General features: G+C 59.8%; 1 protein-coding gene across 1 annotated transcript in view; it reads right to left on the reverse strand.

Moving 5' to 3' along the window:
- The window catches only part of XYLT1 (xylosyltransferase 1), a 170,880-nt gene extending 158,171 nt beyond the window's left edge, over nt 1-12,709 (reverse strand). The window contains exon 1 of the mRNA XM_048493210.1: nt 12,585-12,709. The gene's annotated coding sequence lies outside the window, so the exon portion shown is untranslated. The remainder of the gene's footprint in view (nt 1-12,584) is intronic.
- Between the last annotated feature and the right edge of the window lie 672 nt (nt 12,710-13,381).

Raw genomic sequence — 13,381 nt, forward strand, 5'->3', positions numbered from 1 at the left:
CACACACACCAGAAATGTTCAAATGCTTCCATGACATGCTCCTTCAGATGGGCTACAGAAGGAAGCTCGTGTAAATTGAGGCCCTGGGGAGACAAAAAACGTCTCTACCTTTGAGGCTAAAAGCAGCAACAGACCTCAGCAATTGAGTTTCTGTACTGAAGTCCTGATGCTCCGTTTCATTTTTTTCCCCTTCCTAAATGATGCATGCTCCTGAAATAGATCAAACAGAAGGTATCTGCAGGAGGTTGAATCCTCATTATGGAATTACACTGACACTTCAAAAGCTGCTAGAGCAGTTCCCTCCATGGCTAATCCACTGACACTGATGGCTAGGAGTACTAGCCACGTTCCCTCTCCATAGCTCTTTTGCTATTAGGATGCTTCTCGGTTCCTCCGTAGCAAGTTCTGGGCCTCCACCAGCCAGAATATTCTGACAGCTTAATACAACACAGCCAGCGGGGTGTTGCGGTTAAGGGTGGCAGGCTCTAATCCGGAGAACTAGGTTCAATTCTATGGCTCCCAATCTTGATCCTCCTTGATCTGAGGTTGCAAAGGCCTTAGCAGACCAGGGGCTCTGGAGCAGAAGGCCACTGCTTTCACCTCCTGCCTGTGAGCCCCCAAAGGCACCTGGTGGGCCACTGCGAGTAGCAGAGTGCTGGACTAGATGGACTCTGGTCTGATCCAGCAGGCTCTTCCTTATGTTCTTAAGGCTACTGCTTTCACCTCCTGCGTGTGAGCTCCCAAAGGTACCTGGTGGGCCACTGTGAGTAGCAGAGTGCTGGACTAGATGGACTCTGGTCTGATCCAGCAAGGCTCTTCCTTATGTTATTAATTCGCCACTCTTCCACTTGAAGCCTGCTGGGTGACCTTGGGCCAGTCACAATTCTCTTCAAACTTTCATAGACCATTCAGAAGCCGGCAACAACAAACCACCTCTCCATGTCTCTTGCCCTGAAAACGGGGGTCGCCGTAAATGAGCTGTGTCTTGATGGAACACCTTAACACTCTCCTTAGCACGGTATAGTGACTACACAGGCAGGCCGGGCAAGTGTCAATAATACACACATTTGAGCAGGCACCAAGGCACCACAGTCTTAACGGGGTCCACGGCTGGCCAGCAGCAATTGCGGTCTGCCCGCCCTCTCTCTAGTGGTGCTACTTAGTTCCTTCCAAAAGGCTGTATCCTCTGCCCTCCTTCAGCCTCCTCAAGACGACTCCCTGCTGGAGGGAGCAGTTAATAATTCCCAACAGCGGGGCTCATACCACAACACCGTGGCTTTCACCAGCCATAACGGACATGGATGGTCGTCTCCACAGCTGCCAGTACCTTGTCTATGTCAGCCAGGGAGAGCAAGCTGAAGTGATCTAGGAATGGACCTGAAGATGACCGAGGGGCTTCTAGGAGAGGCAGCGTGGCGTAGTGGTTAAGAGCAGGTGGATTCTAATCTGGAGAATCAGGTTTGATTCCCCACTCCTCCACCTGAGTGGCAGAGGCTTATCTGGTGGGCCAGATGTGTTTCCATACTCCGATGTTCCTGCCGGTTTACCTAGTCACAGTTCTTGGGAACTCTCTCATCCCCACCTACCTTACAAGGTGTCTGTTGTGGGGAGGAAAAGCGAAAGGAGCTTATAAGCCACCTTGAGTTTCCTTACAGGAGAGGAAGGTGGGGCATGAATCCAAACTCTTATTCTTCTAGTCCTTGTAGTGTATAATGTCATGGCATAACAACACGACTTTATCCACAAAAAAGCTCGCTAAAAGCCCCACAGCCGACAACAGTGTTCAGAATCAGTTTGCAACCGAACACAGTGGACACACAGAAGAGCTAAACACGTTTCAAGCTCCATTTCTGGAACTGACAATTAACATCAATAGGTTTCTTCCATCGAGATTCAGAAGCCCAAACTGTGCCAGTGACAGTAAGCAGTCCAGATGACATGCAGTTCTAACCACAGTGTTTCTCACCTATCGCAGATGGGAGATCACCTGTACACACAATTAAGAAGATGACGGGCTGCTTTATTGACTAAAAGCATTTGGGGATTCCGAACGCATTGCCCTTCGGTTGCTGTGATGATTAGAGCCACGACTTAAAACGGTGGTCAGAGGGAACAGGGAGGGGCAGAAGTAGAATGGATACTAATTCCTGGCAGGTGGGGTAGGCAAGGCACAGCGTACCAAAGACTCTTGCTGATGAACGGGGGGAATGCGGGATTAGGGAAAGTACGGGGGGGCCAAGGACACAACTACCGTAGCAAAGGAAAAAAGTCACAACTGGACAATCTGTGGCAAGGAATGTCAGCAGGAGAGGGCACAACAAAAGAAAGAAGGGAAAATAACCTAACAATAAATTGACATAGGAGCCAAATAAAGTTAAGACAACATAAATATGGGCTCAACATCTATAGGTGAAAATCATAATACAAGATTGTGTATGTATATGTGGATAGACAGACAGACAGATATACCCAATGTATTGTCGAAGGGTTTCATGGTTGGATTCAACTGGTTCTGGTGGGTTTTCTGGGCTGTGTGGCCATGGTCTGATGGATCTTGTTCCTAACGTTTCGCCTGCATCTGTGGCTGGCATCTTCAGAGGTGTATCACAGAAGGAAGTCTGTTACACAGATGCAGGCGAAACGTTAGGAACAAGATCCACCAGACCACTGCCACACAGCTCAGAAAACCCACCAGAACCAGATATGCACAATATTTCTTGGTCCAAATAGCAGCTTCACAAGTGTACATAAGTAAAAAAAAAGAACTATTACTGACCCTAGCCCAGAGGGGGCGAACCTTTGGCACTCCAGATGTTTTGGACTACAATTCCCATCATCCACCCCCCCCCCCCCCCACCCCCCCCCCCCCCCACCCCACGCCCCCCCCACACCCCCCCCACCCCCCCCCACCCCCCCACCCCCCCCCCCCCCCCCCCCCCCCCCCCCCTCCCCCCCCCCCCCCCCCCCCCCCCCCCCCCCCCCCCCCCCCCCCCCCCCCCCCCCCCCAACCCCACCCCCCACCCCCCCCCACCCCCCCGCCCGCCCCCCCCCCCCTCCCACCCCCCCCCCCCCCCCCCCCCCCCCCCCCCCACCCCCCCCCCCCCCCACCCCCCCCCCCCCCCACCCCCCCCCCCCCCCACCCCCCCCCCCCCCCACCCCCCCCCCCCCCCACCCCCCCCCCCCCCCACCCCCCCCCCCCCCCACCCCCCCCCCCCCCCACCCCCCCCCCCCCCCACCCCCCCCCCCCCCCACCCCCCCCCCCCCCCACCCCCCCCCCCCCCCACCCCCCCCCCCCCCCACCCCCCCCCCCCCCCACCCCCCCCCCCCCCCACCCCCCCCCCCCCCCACCCCCCCCCCCCCCCACCCCCCCCCCCCCCCACCCCCCCCCCCCCCCACCCCCCCCCCCCCCCACCCCCCCCCCCCCCCACCCCCCCCCCCCCCCACCCCCCCCCCCCCCCACCCCCCCCCCCCCCCACCCCCCCCCCCCCCCACCCCCCCCCCCCCCCACCCCCCCCCCCCCCCACCCCCCCCCCCCCCCACCCCCCCCCCCCCCCACCCCCCCCCCCCCCCACCCCCCCCCCCCCCCACCCCCCCCCCCCCCCACCCCCCCCCCCCCCCACCCCCCCCCCCCCCCACCCCCCCCCCCCCCCACCCCCCCCCCCCCCCACCCCCCCCCCCCCCCACCCCCCCCCCCCCCCACCCCCCCCCCCCCCCACCCCCCCCCCCCCCCACCCCCCCCCCCCCCCACCCCCCCCCCCCCCCACCCCCCCCCCCCCCCACCCCCCCCCCCCCCCACCCCCCCCCCCCCCCACCCCCCCCCCCCCCCACCCCCCCCCCCCCCCACCCCCCCCCCCCCCCACCCCCCCCCCCCCCCACCCCCCCCCCCCCCCACCCCCCCCCCCCCCCACCCCCCCCCCCCCCCACCCCCCCCCCCCCCCACCCCCCCCCCCCCCCACCCCCCCCCCCCCCCACCCCCCCCCCCCCCCACCCCCCCCCCCCCCCACCCCCCCCCCCCCCCACCCCCCCCCCCCCCCACCCCCCCCCCCCCCCACCCCCCCCCCCCCCCACCCCCCCCCCCCCCCACCCCCCCCCCCCCCCACCCCCCCCCCCCCCCACCCCCCCCCCCCCCCACCCCCCCCCCCCCCCACCCCCCCCCCCCCCCACCCCCCCCCCCCCCCACCCCCCCCCCCCCCCACCCCCCCCCCCCCCCACCCCCCCCCCCCCCCACCCCCCCCCCCCCCCACCCCCCCCCCCCCCCACCCCCCCCCCCCCCCACCCCCCCCCCCCCCCACCCCCCCCCCCCCCCACCCCCCCCCCCCCCCACCCCCCCCCCCCCCCACCCCCCCCCCCCCCCACCCCCCCCCCCCCCCACCCCCCCCCCCCCCCACCCCCCCCCCCCCCCACCCCCCCCCCCCCCCACCCCCCCCCCCCCCCACCCCCCCCCCCCCCCACCCCCCCCCCCCCCCACCCCCCCCCCCCCCCACCCCCCCCCCCCCCCACCCCCCCCCCCCCCCACCCCCCCCCCCCCCCACCCCCCCCCCCCCCCACCCCCCCCCCCCCCCACCCCCCCCCCCCCCCACCCCCCCCCCCCCCCACCCCCCCCCCCCCCCACCCCCCCCCCCCCCCACCCCCCCCCCCCCCCACCCCCCCCCCCCCCCACCCCCCCCCCCCCCCACCCCCCCCCCCCCCCACCCCCCCCCCCCCCCACCCCCCCCCCCCCCCACCCCCCCCCCCCCCCACCCCCCCCCCCCCCCACCCCCCCCCCCCCCCACCCCCCCCCCCCCCCACCCCCCCCCCCCCCCACCCCCCCCCCCCCCCACCCCCCCCCCCCCCCACCCCCCCCCCCCCCCACCCCCCCCCCCCCCCACCCCCCCCCCCCCCCACCCCCCCCCCCCCCCACCCCCCCCCCCCCCCACCCCCCCCCCCCCCCACCCCCCCCCCCCCCCACCCCCCCCCCCCCCCACCCCCCCCCCCCCCCACCCCCCCCCCCCCCCACCCCCCCCCCCCCCCACCCCCCCCCCCCCCCACCCCCCCCCCCCCCCACCCCCCCCCCCCCCCACCCCCCCCCCCCCCCACCCCCCCCCCCCCCCACCCCCCCCCCCCCCCACCCCCCCCCCCCCCCACCCCCCCCCCCCCCCACCCCCCCCCCCCCCCACCCCCCCCCCCCCCCACCCCCCCCCCCCCCCACCCCCCCCCCCCCCCACCCCCCCCCCCCCCCACCCCCCCCCCCCCCCACCCCCCCCCCCCCCCACCCCCCCCCCCCCCCACCCCCCCCCCCCCCCACCCCCCCCCCCCCCCACCCCCCCCCCCCCCCACCCCCCCCCCCCCCCACCCCCCCCCCCCCCCACCCCCCCCCCCCCCCACCCCCCCCCCCCCCCACCCCCCCCCCCCCCCACCCCCCCCCCCCCCCACCCCCCCCCCCCCCCACCCCCCCCCCCCCCCACCCCCCCCCCCCCCCACCCCCCCCCCCCCCCACCCCCCCCCCCCCCCACCCCCCCCCCCCCCCACCCCCCCCCCCCCCCACCCCCCCCCCCCCCCACCCCCCCCCCCCCCCACCCCCCCCCCCCCCCACCCCCCCCCCCCCCCACCCCCCCCCCCCCCCACCCCCCCCCCCCCCCACCCCCCCCCCCCCCCACCCCCCCCCCCCCCCACCCCCCCCCCCCCCCACCCCCCCCCCCCCCCACCCCCCCCCCCCCCCACCCCCCCCCCCCCCCACCCCCCCCCCCCCCCACCCCCCCCCCCCCCCACCCCCCCCCCCCCCCACCCCCCCCCCCCCCCACCCCCCCCGCCCCCCCCCCCCCCCCCCCCCCACCCCCCCCCCCCCCCACCCCACTATGCCATAGGATGAGGGCTGTGGATCAATCAGAAGTCTAAAAACAGAACTGAAGTAAAGCATCACTATTAACACGACACATTAAACGATGCCAAATTCAATAGTAGGTATCGTAATTTCAACAACCTGTACGTGACACGATAGACCACAAACCACAGGCCTTCACTGGCATCAAAAGTTCCTGAAGTCAAAATCACGATACTCCTCTAATCAAACTGGCAGAATGACATTTCATTAAAGACATCATAACGGACAGTCCAATCACAGATTTTTCTGCCCAACAAGGCATTTGGCTGCTGGAACTAGCTCACACTTGATGTAGTCTTCACCATGGGATGAACGTATAAGCGTGGCTCACGTGTCTGGAAAAGTCCCCATGTCTGGAAAAATCCCCAGGAGCAGCAGTGGCGTAGGAGGTAAAGAGTTCGTGTATCTAATCTGGAGGAACCGGGTTTGATTCCCAGCTCTGCTGCCTGAGCTGTGGAGACTTATCTGGGGAATTCAGATTCGCCTGTGCACTCCCACACACGCCAGCTGGGTGACCTTGGGCTAGTCACAGCTTCTCGGAGCTCTCTCAGCCCCACCTACCTCACAGGGTGTTTGTTGTGAGGGGGGAAGGGCAAGGAGATTGTAAGCCCCTTTGAGTCTCCTACAGGAGAGAAAGGGGGGATATAAATCCAAACTCTTCTTCTTCTCTTGAAGTTCAACACATTATCAACAGAAGCCATCCCTTCTGCCCAGGGTAGGTCACAACACTATCCAACCAAGTCACAATGACTCAAATGATGTGTACGCATGAGCCAGATCTCAGGGCGCTGGAAGAAGAGTCTGCATGGAGTGGCCATGTTATTTTTCAAGACTGGACATTCACCTTGTCAGTTAACTCTTCTAATAACTTCAACCAAAAAAATCTAACCTGGAAGATGACACAACACGCTTGTGCTGAAGCTAACCTGGGAACACTGAAAGTTCACCAAAACATTTTTTTTAATTATGACTTTATGTCCCCCTGCTTTGAGCATGCACGCTTGATGAAGAGCTCTGTGTAAGTCAAAAGCCGGCGTAAGTCATCTTTAGCGATTCGGAAGCAGCGGACATTGCCTCCTGCACTTTGCATTTCACAGACTTTGCGGCATGAACACACCGAACGAGGCAAACTGTACCGTAAACAAAACAAGCTCATTCAGCGTAGAAGAGTCAAAAGGCCCCAAATGCACCTGCAGGCATACAAATCTCTCCGAGCCGCATCTGAAATGACTTGCGCACCAAGGCACCCGCTTCAGCTCATACAAGCTCCGTGCCATTTATCAGCAGAGCCTCTTCCCATCCAAATTCCATTTCTAGAGTTCAACAGATTGCGTACTCCCACAATCGAACGAGAGAAGCAGCCCGTCTCTGAACAAAAGAAAAGAGAATCTTTGCCTCATCCTCGTGGGGTGAAAAGCCACAGCGATTCTGCTTTCATTTTCACCAGGGGCCACCATACCCTGCGAAAGACAGCTGCGTGCAGAAGCGGTGGCGCTATCAACAATCTTTGCATGTCACGCGCGCACGCACAGGGCATTCAAAACCTTATGCAAACATTTCAGTGAGGAAAAACACCCTAGATGTGTGGGGAAATTTGAAGGATTTGGCAACTGATGCACTCTGAAATAATTAAGCCTCCGAAGAGAACTACTAATAATAGACAACCCCATTAAAATGCTTTCGTCTGTTGTCATCCTCTAACTAGGTCCCCTGCTGAGAGTCCATTTTCTACAGGGAGCAGGATTCTTTATGGGAGACAGCGGCACAGCAATCCCTTGCAGGAACGGAGCGTCGTGCAGTTTCGTTCTCTCCTTTGCTCTGGTGCCGAGGAGCTGTGGAGTAGAACAGCCAAGGCAGGAGGAGAGAGAAACGGTGGAAGGAGCTACGAGCTCTTGCGCCGGGAAGCCAGTCAGGGCTACGTTGAGCGGCAAAGGGCTCGCTCGGGAACACCATGTGCAGAACCTCCCTGTTTTGAAAAGGGGAGATGCAGGCAGCTGAAGAGAAGAAGAAGAAGAAGAGGAGGAGGAGGAGTTTGGATTTATATCCCCCCTTTCTCTTCTGCAGGAGACTCAAAGGGGCTTACAATCTCCTTGCCCTTCCCCCCTCACAACAAACACCCTGTGAGGTGGGTGGGGCTGAGAGAGCTCCGAGAAGCTGTGACGAGCCCAAGGTCACCCAGCTGGCATGTGTGGGAGTGCACAGGCTAATCCTAATTCCCTAGATAAGCCTCTATAGTTGAAGTGTAGAGCTTGTAATCAAAACCCGGTTCTTCCATGGATTAGATACATGTAGCTTTGAATCTCTTTCAAGCTATTCCCAAATGCGGTTAGATCACCAAATGAAAAACGAAAGATGGACGAACGAAGAAGAAAAGGAAGGAATCCGGGCCTCCTTCACCTGCAAGACAGGTGGGCAACGGCCCAAGGACACTAACGAAGGAAGGCATTGAAAAAATAAGTCTCCAATTAACACACATCATTATTTGCGTGCGTAGCTCCATCAGAAACACATCACCGGATCCCTTGCCTCTCCCAAGCTCAAACCTGCCCTCCAAGATGGGGTACAACGGGAGCCGGGATTCATTTCCTGGACATGTTTTCAGCCGTAATGGTTCAGCTTTGACCCACAGCCAAGGGAGACGGCACCAAACACAGAAGCACAGAGGCAGGGCAGTACAGAAAACTGACTAGGCCACAAGATTTTGAAGATCCAAATGAGTCCTGGGAAGCTTGGCTCTTCTTCAGGTGACCGCTTCAGGTGACCGCAGCAACTCTTCCCTGTCTTAGGCAGGGAGACTAATATTTCCCAGAAGAGCAACAGATGGAACACTCCTGTGGCCTAATAAATCTTTAACATATGAAGGTGCCTTACAGAAAGTTGGCCCACCTAGCTCCAACTTGTCTTCTGTGGCCTGCAGTAGCTCCACAAGTCCTCAAGACCCTCCACCATACCTGCTACCCAGGATATAACTGAAAACGATGGAGACCGAATCCTTGTGCATGTAAGGCAGATACTCTACCTCACCGCTAAGGACATCTCTCTATGTCGGAGCAAACAAAATCATAAGGATACTGTTTTTGATCATGGACGGACCATGTTTCTGCCTGCCTGCTTGCCTGTCAACATCTAGGGCAGGGGTCGGCAACCTTTACTCAACTGAAGAGGCATTTGCCAACCTGTTTTGGCAGTTCTTCGAAGATCTACCGTTTGGTGAGGTTCGGTCCCTCCACTCACCTTTCCTTCCAGCACTGCTCTGGAGGGCTGGAGGGACATGCTCATGCTACCCTCGGACCTCCTGACCACGCCAGAGCCACAGTATAAGGCTGAAAGAGCCGCATGCGGCTCCGGAGCCGCAGGTTGCAGACCCCTGATCGATCGATCGATCGATCGATCGATCGATCGATCGATCTATCTATCTATCTATCTATCTATCTATCTATCTATCTATCTATCTATCTATCTATCTATCTATCTATCTATCTATTTTATTTGTTCCACTTTTATACCATCCTCCCCCGGAGGGCTCAGGGCGGTTTACAACATAAATACAGGCAAGTGGATAAACAAATTAAAATGCTAACAATTAGTACCAGTTAAACTGCAGCGCTCAAATTTCATAACCATTTAAAACAGATGGCGTTCAACCATTAAAACTCCTCTAACTCCTCTAAGAGGGGAACATGGAAGATCTCAGTTGTTAACGGGCACATAGGGTTTCAAACTGTTACCAGGCGCAGTCAAACCTAGTTGACCAAAGGGATGGTTTTAGAAATTAAGCCCCGAAGTCGGTCTGATTGTTATGCAAGCGGGGACTGGAACCTGGTTACCTTTCTGCAGCGCCCCAGACTTGTCCTACTTTGCACGAGACACGAATGCCAAGTTGACACTATGGAACAATTCCCCAAAAGCACCCAGGAAAAGAGCAGATCTCCACGGTCAGCACAGGGTCCCTAACACGGTGCCCACAGGCATGACGTCATCCACTGACACCCTTTCCAGGGCCCACCAAATGTTTTTTACCAAGCCACAGAGTCCAAATAGATAGAACAGGTGGGATTTTTATTTAGCTAGCTTCAGATTGGCCGTAAGCAGATTTTAACGCAAGTCGTTCATTCTCTGCTGCCTTTATGCATACTAAATAGCGGACCTCCTTTCTACCTGGACTGAAGGTAAGCTTGCGTAGAAGCAAGAAAATACTTTTCAACAATAAGTTCATTTTAAACAGGTATCTTGTTCAGCAGAGCTTCCGCCTGAAACTGAGAATTGTGCATAACCTGACTTTGTTTTTCCCCCCAATTCAGACACTTTATTCCGATTCAACAAGTGACATCTCAAAACAAAAGTAGAATAGGTATGGAACCAAACAATTGCATTTCCTTACAGTATCCAATCCATGTCATCTGCTGATATTACAAAAATGAACCCAAGACTTCCGACCGTCATTACTGAAGCACACAAAATTAAGGATCTGGCTCTCTTGCCCAGGACTTCAAAACATCCTTTATCATAATAGGTGTCGACTATCTATCATGTAACCAAACAGAAGATAAAAGGTATTCCATATACTAGTTAATTCATCCCTTATACGCCATAACCAACAGTCATATCTCCAGAGTTATATTTTTTCCTAATGTGCTCAGAGTCTCCATTCCAATGGAAACCGGCAATTCGCACCTTTCACATCTAGTCAATTTTGCCATCTGGGCAAAATATCTTACACTCTCCATCTTAATTCAAGTATAGAAAGGAACCGCTGACACTTTCTACTCCCTTTTCTCCCAAATCCGCAGCCCTAAGTAGCTGTGGTTTTCACTTTGTGGTTGCACCCACTAGGTCGAGTCAGAATTTCAAAAGATGGCCCTGAGCTTGAAAGGTTTGCGGACCTCCGGCTTAATGTATAATCTTAGACTGCCCTGCAACCCACTCCTCAAATTCCAGATGTGCACCAAGCCAGCGATTGCTCTCGGCGTGTAATTAGAAGCACGTACGGCTTTGCACATTCCAAAATGTGACTTAATCTCGGTCAACTGAAGTGCCCCCTTTTTCAGGGCTCCAAAGATGTCCTTGTCAAGTCTCCATTTCAGGACCTATAAATCCCACAGCACTGCCATATAGACAGGGAAGGAAAGCAAATGGTCTTTGGATTTGTGGCTCACTGCCCTAGAGACCTTAACCACCAACAGCTCCCGGAATAAGAACAGGCGTAAGATCACCTGAAAGCCTAGAAACGGGATAAGCTTCAAAAGCAAAACCAACCATTTGCAGAAAAGACAGGCAACCAGACCTCACTTTTGCAAAATCCCTTCCGTTGAGCAATAAACCCCGGCCAGCTTCCCACTTCAGTGGGGTTTTTGAAAAACAAACCAAAACGAATACGGCCTCTCGCAACATTTCTAGAGTGCCTTTGGAAGCAGGTCATCCCTGTCCATCACCTGCCTGACACCTCACTTGACACAACCGGAGGAATTAAACCCCCCTAAATGCACACTCGACCAAGAGTCCCTTCAGAAGCACGAAGAGACCTAAAGGGCCAGATCACACGCTAGATCACACTTTAATATTTTGGAGGCCCGGGGAAGAGCCTTCCCACCGTAGGCTAATGCACTTCAGTCACATAAGGAGAAGACGAGAGTCTCTGGAAAAGACAATCATGCCGGGAACAGCTGAAGGCAGCAGGAAGGCAACGTGAAATGGGTGGACTCAGCCAGGGGAGTCACGGTGCTCAGTTTGCAAGACCTGATAAGGAGAGGATGTTTTGGAGGATGCTGATGCATAGGGTTGCCTTGAAGCGGATTGACAATATTGAACACACACACACACCTGTTTTGAGCCCTGGTAAGGAAAAGAGCCAGGTCCCCATAGCATGCTGCTTTCTGCCCCCACCAGCAGTGGTTAAGAGTGGCGGACTCTAGAGAACTGCCGATTCCCCGTGCCTTCTGATTTCATCCCAGCTGGGTAGACTTCGGCTACAGCAGCCCTAGTCCTTTCTGACCTCTCTAATCTTCAGCCTCATTGGTTAAAAGTGTCTGTTGTGGGGAGAGGAAGGGAAGGAGTCTGCATGTCACTTTGAGGGTCCTCCTCACAGGATGGTATGGCAGGGCAGTATGCGCTTCAAACTCTTCTCCTTTTTCTTCTTGACCAGTTCCGCGGCGCTTTGTGGACGTTTTCAAGGAGAGAAACAGTGGAATCCCATGCACACACGCACATAAACACACACACGCAGCGGGTACTGATGCTCCCGTCCTTCGGAGCACCACATGCCACGTCTGAAGTTAGCCTCCTGAAACTCCTGCCTCACACCGAGGCCCAAAGTTTCTAACCAAAAAAATTGGAGGGGGGGAGGGGGAAGAGATGCTTCTTTAGGGGATGACGCCTCCTTGCAATAACAATCTACTGTTTAATAAATGACCAGAGCCCAGCTGCCAACTGCTGTCTGTCTTTCTTTCCCTGTCTGTCCGTCCCCCCCTACAATTTCCGGCACCCTACGCCGGGTGCTTCCCCCCTCCCCCACGAGCTGCCCATGATCTGGCTCCAAAGCAGGGCAGGGCAGGGCGCCGGGTAGCCGGTTGGCGATGCCCCCGCCGCCATGGAGCCTGTTGGGTCCGTCCGGCATCCGTGGCGCTCGGCGGAGACGGTCCCGGACCGCCCCCCGCCCCCGAGGCTGCCGCCAGCATGGGCTGCTTCCTTCCTTCCTTCCTTCCTTCCCCGGGCGAGGGTCCCTTACCCCGGGTCCTCTGCGCGGCTGGGGCGCCGCCAGGGCGCGCTTCTCCCTCCGCTGCTGAAAGCTGCCGTTGCTTTAAAGCTGCTGCTTGGGGTCGAAGTGGGAGTCAGAGGCTGCTGAATTTCCACATTGATCGCAGCGTTCTTCAGCAGCAGCATCGGCTCAGCGCCAATAGCAGCGCTCCAGTGCGAAAGCGCCGCGCCAGCTAAGCGTGTCTTTAATGGCCCTGCCGGCCTCGCATCGCCGCCGTTTCCTGAGTTGCCGCTGCAGCTACCATCGTTGCCGCCGTTACGCCGCCGCCTTCCTCCTCCTGATCAGTGGCGAAAGCTGCTGCTGCCCGCGCCGCCTGCACTTCTTCAGACGGGCCAGACGTCAGCGCGGGCGGGCGGGCGGGCGGGAGGAGGAGGACCAGACGGGGAGGAGCCTCGGCCGCAGCGGCCCTGCCTGCCTGCCCCCCAAGCGCCCCCTGCAGGCCAGCTCCGGAGCGGACCCGCCTGGCACTAAGGAAGGGGAATAGCGTCATAAGCTTTAGTAGTCGATGGGGACCCTCCTCGCCCCTCCTCCGGGAAGGGGCTGCTGCTGCTGCTGCTGCTGCTGCTGCTTCGGAAGGTGGGCTCGCTAGGGAAAGTTGCCACCGGCTGCTGCAGCAGATTTGGGGACGGAGGCTGGGGAAGGCGGGGAGCTCGCTTGGTGGGGAAGGGGGGGCAAAGGCACAGAGTCCGCCCTCCTCTCTGTGGGCTGTAGGCAGTCGCTCCAAGGGGGTCTCCCGCTCCCACCTGGAAGCTGGCATCCCCAGGACG

This window comes from Sphaerodactylus townsendi, linkage group LG04 (genome assembly GCF_021028975.2).
Source record: "Sphaerodactylus townsendi isolate TG3544 linkage group LG04, MPM_Stown_v2.3, whole genome shotgun sequence".
NCBI lineage: Eukaryota > Metazoa > Chordata > Lepidosauria > Squamata > Sphaerodactylidae > Sphaerodactylus > Sphaerodactylus townsendi.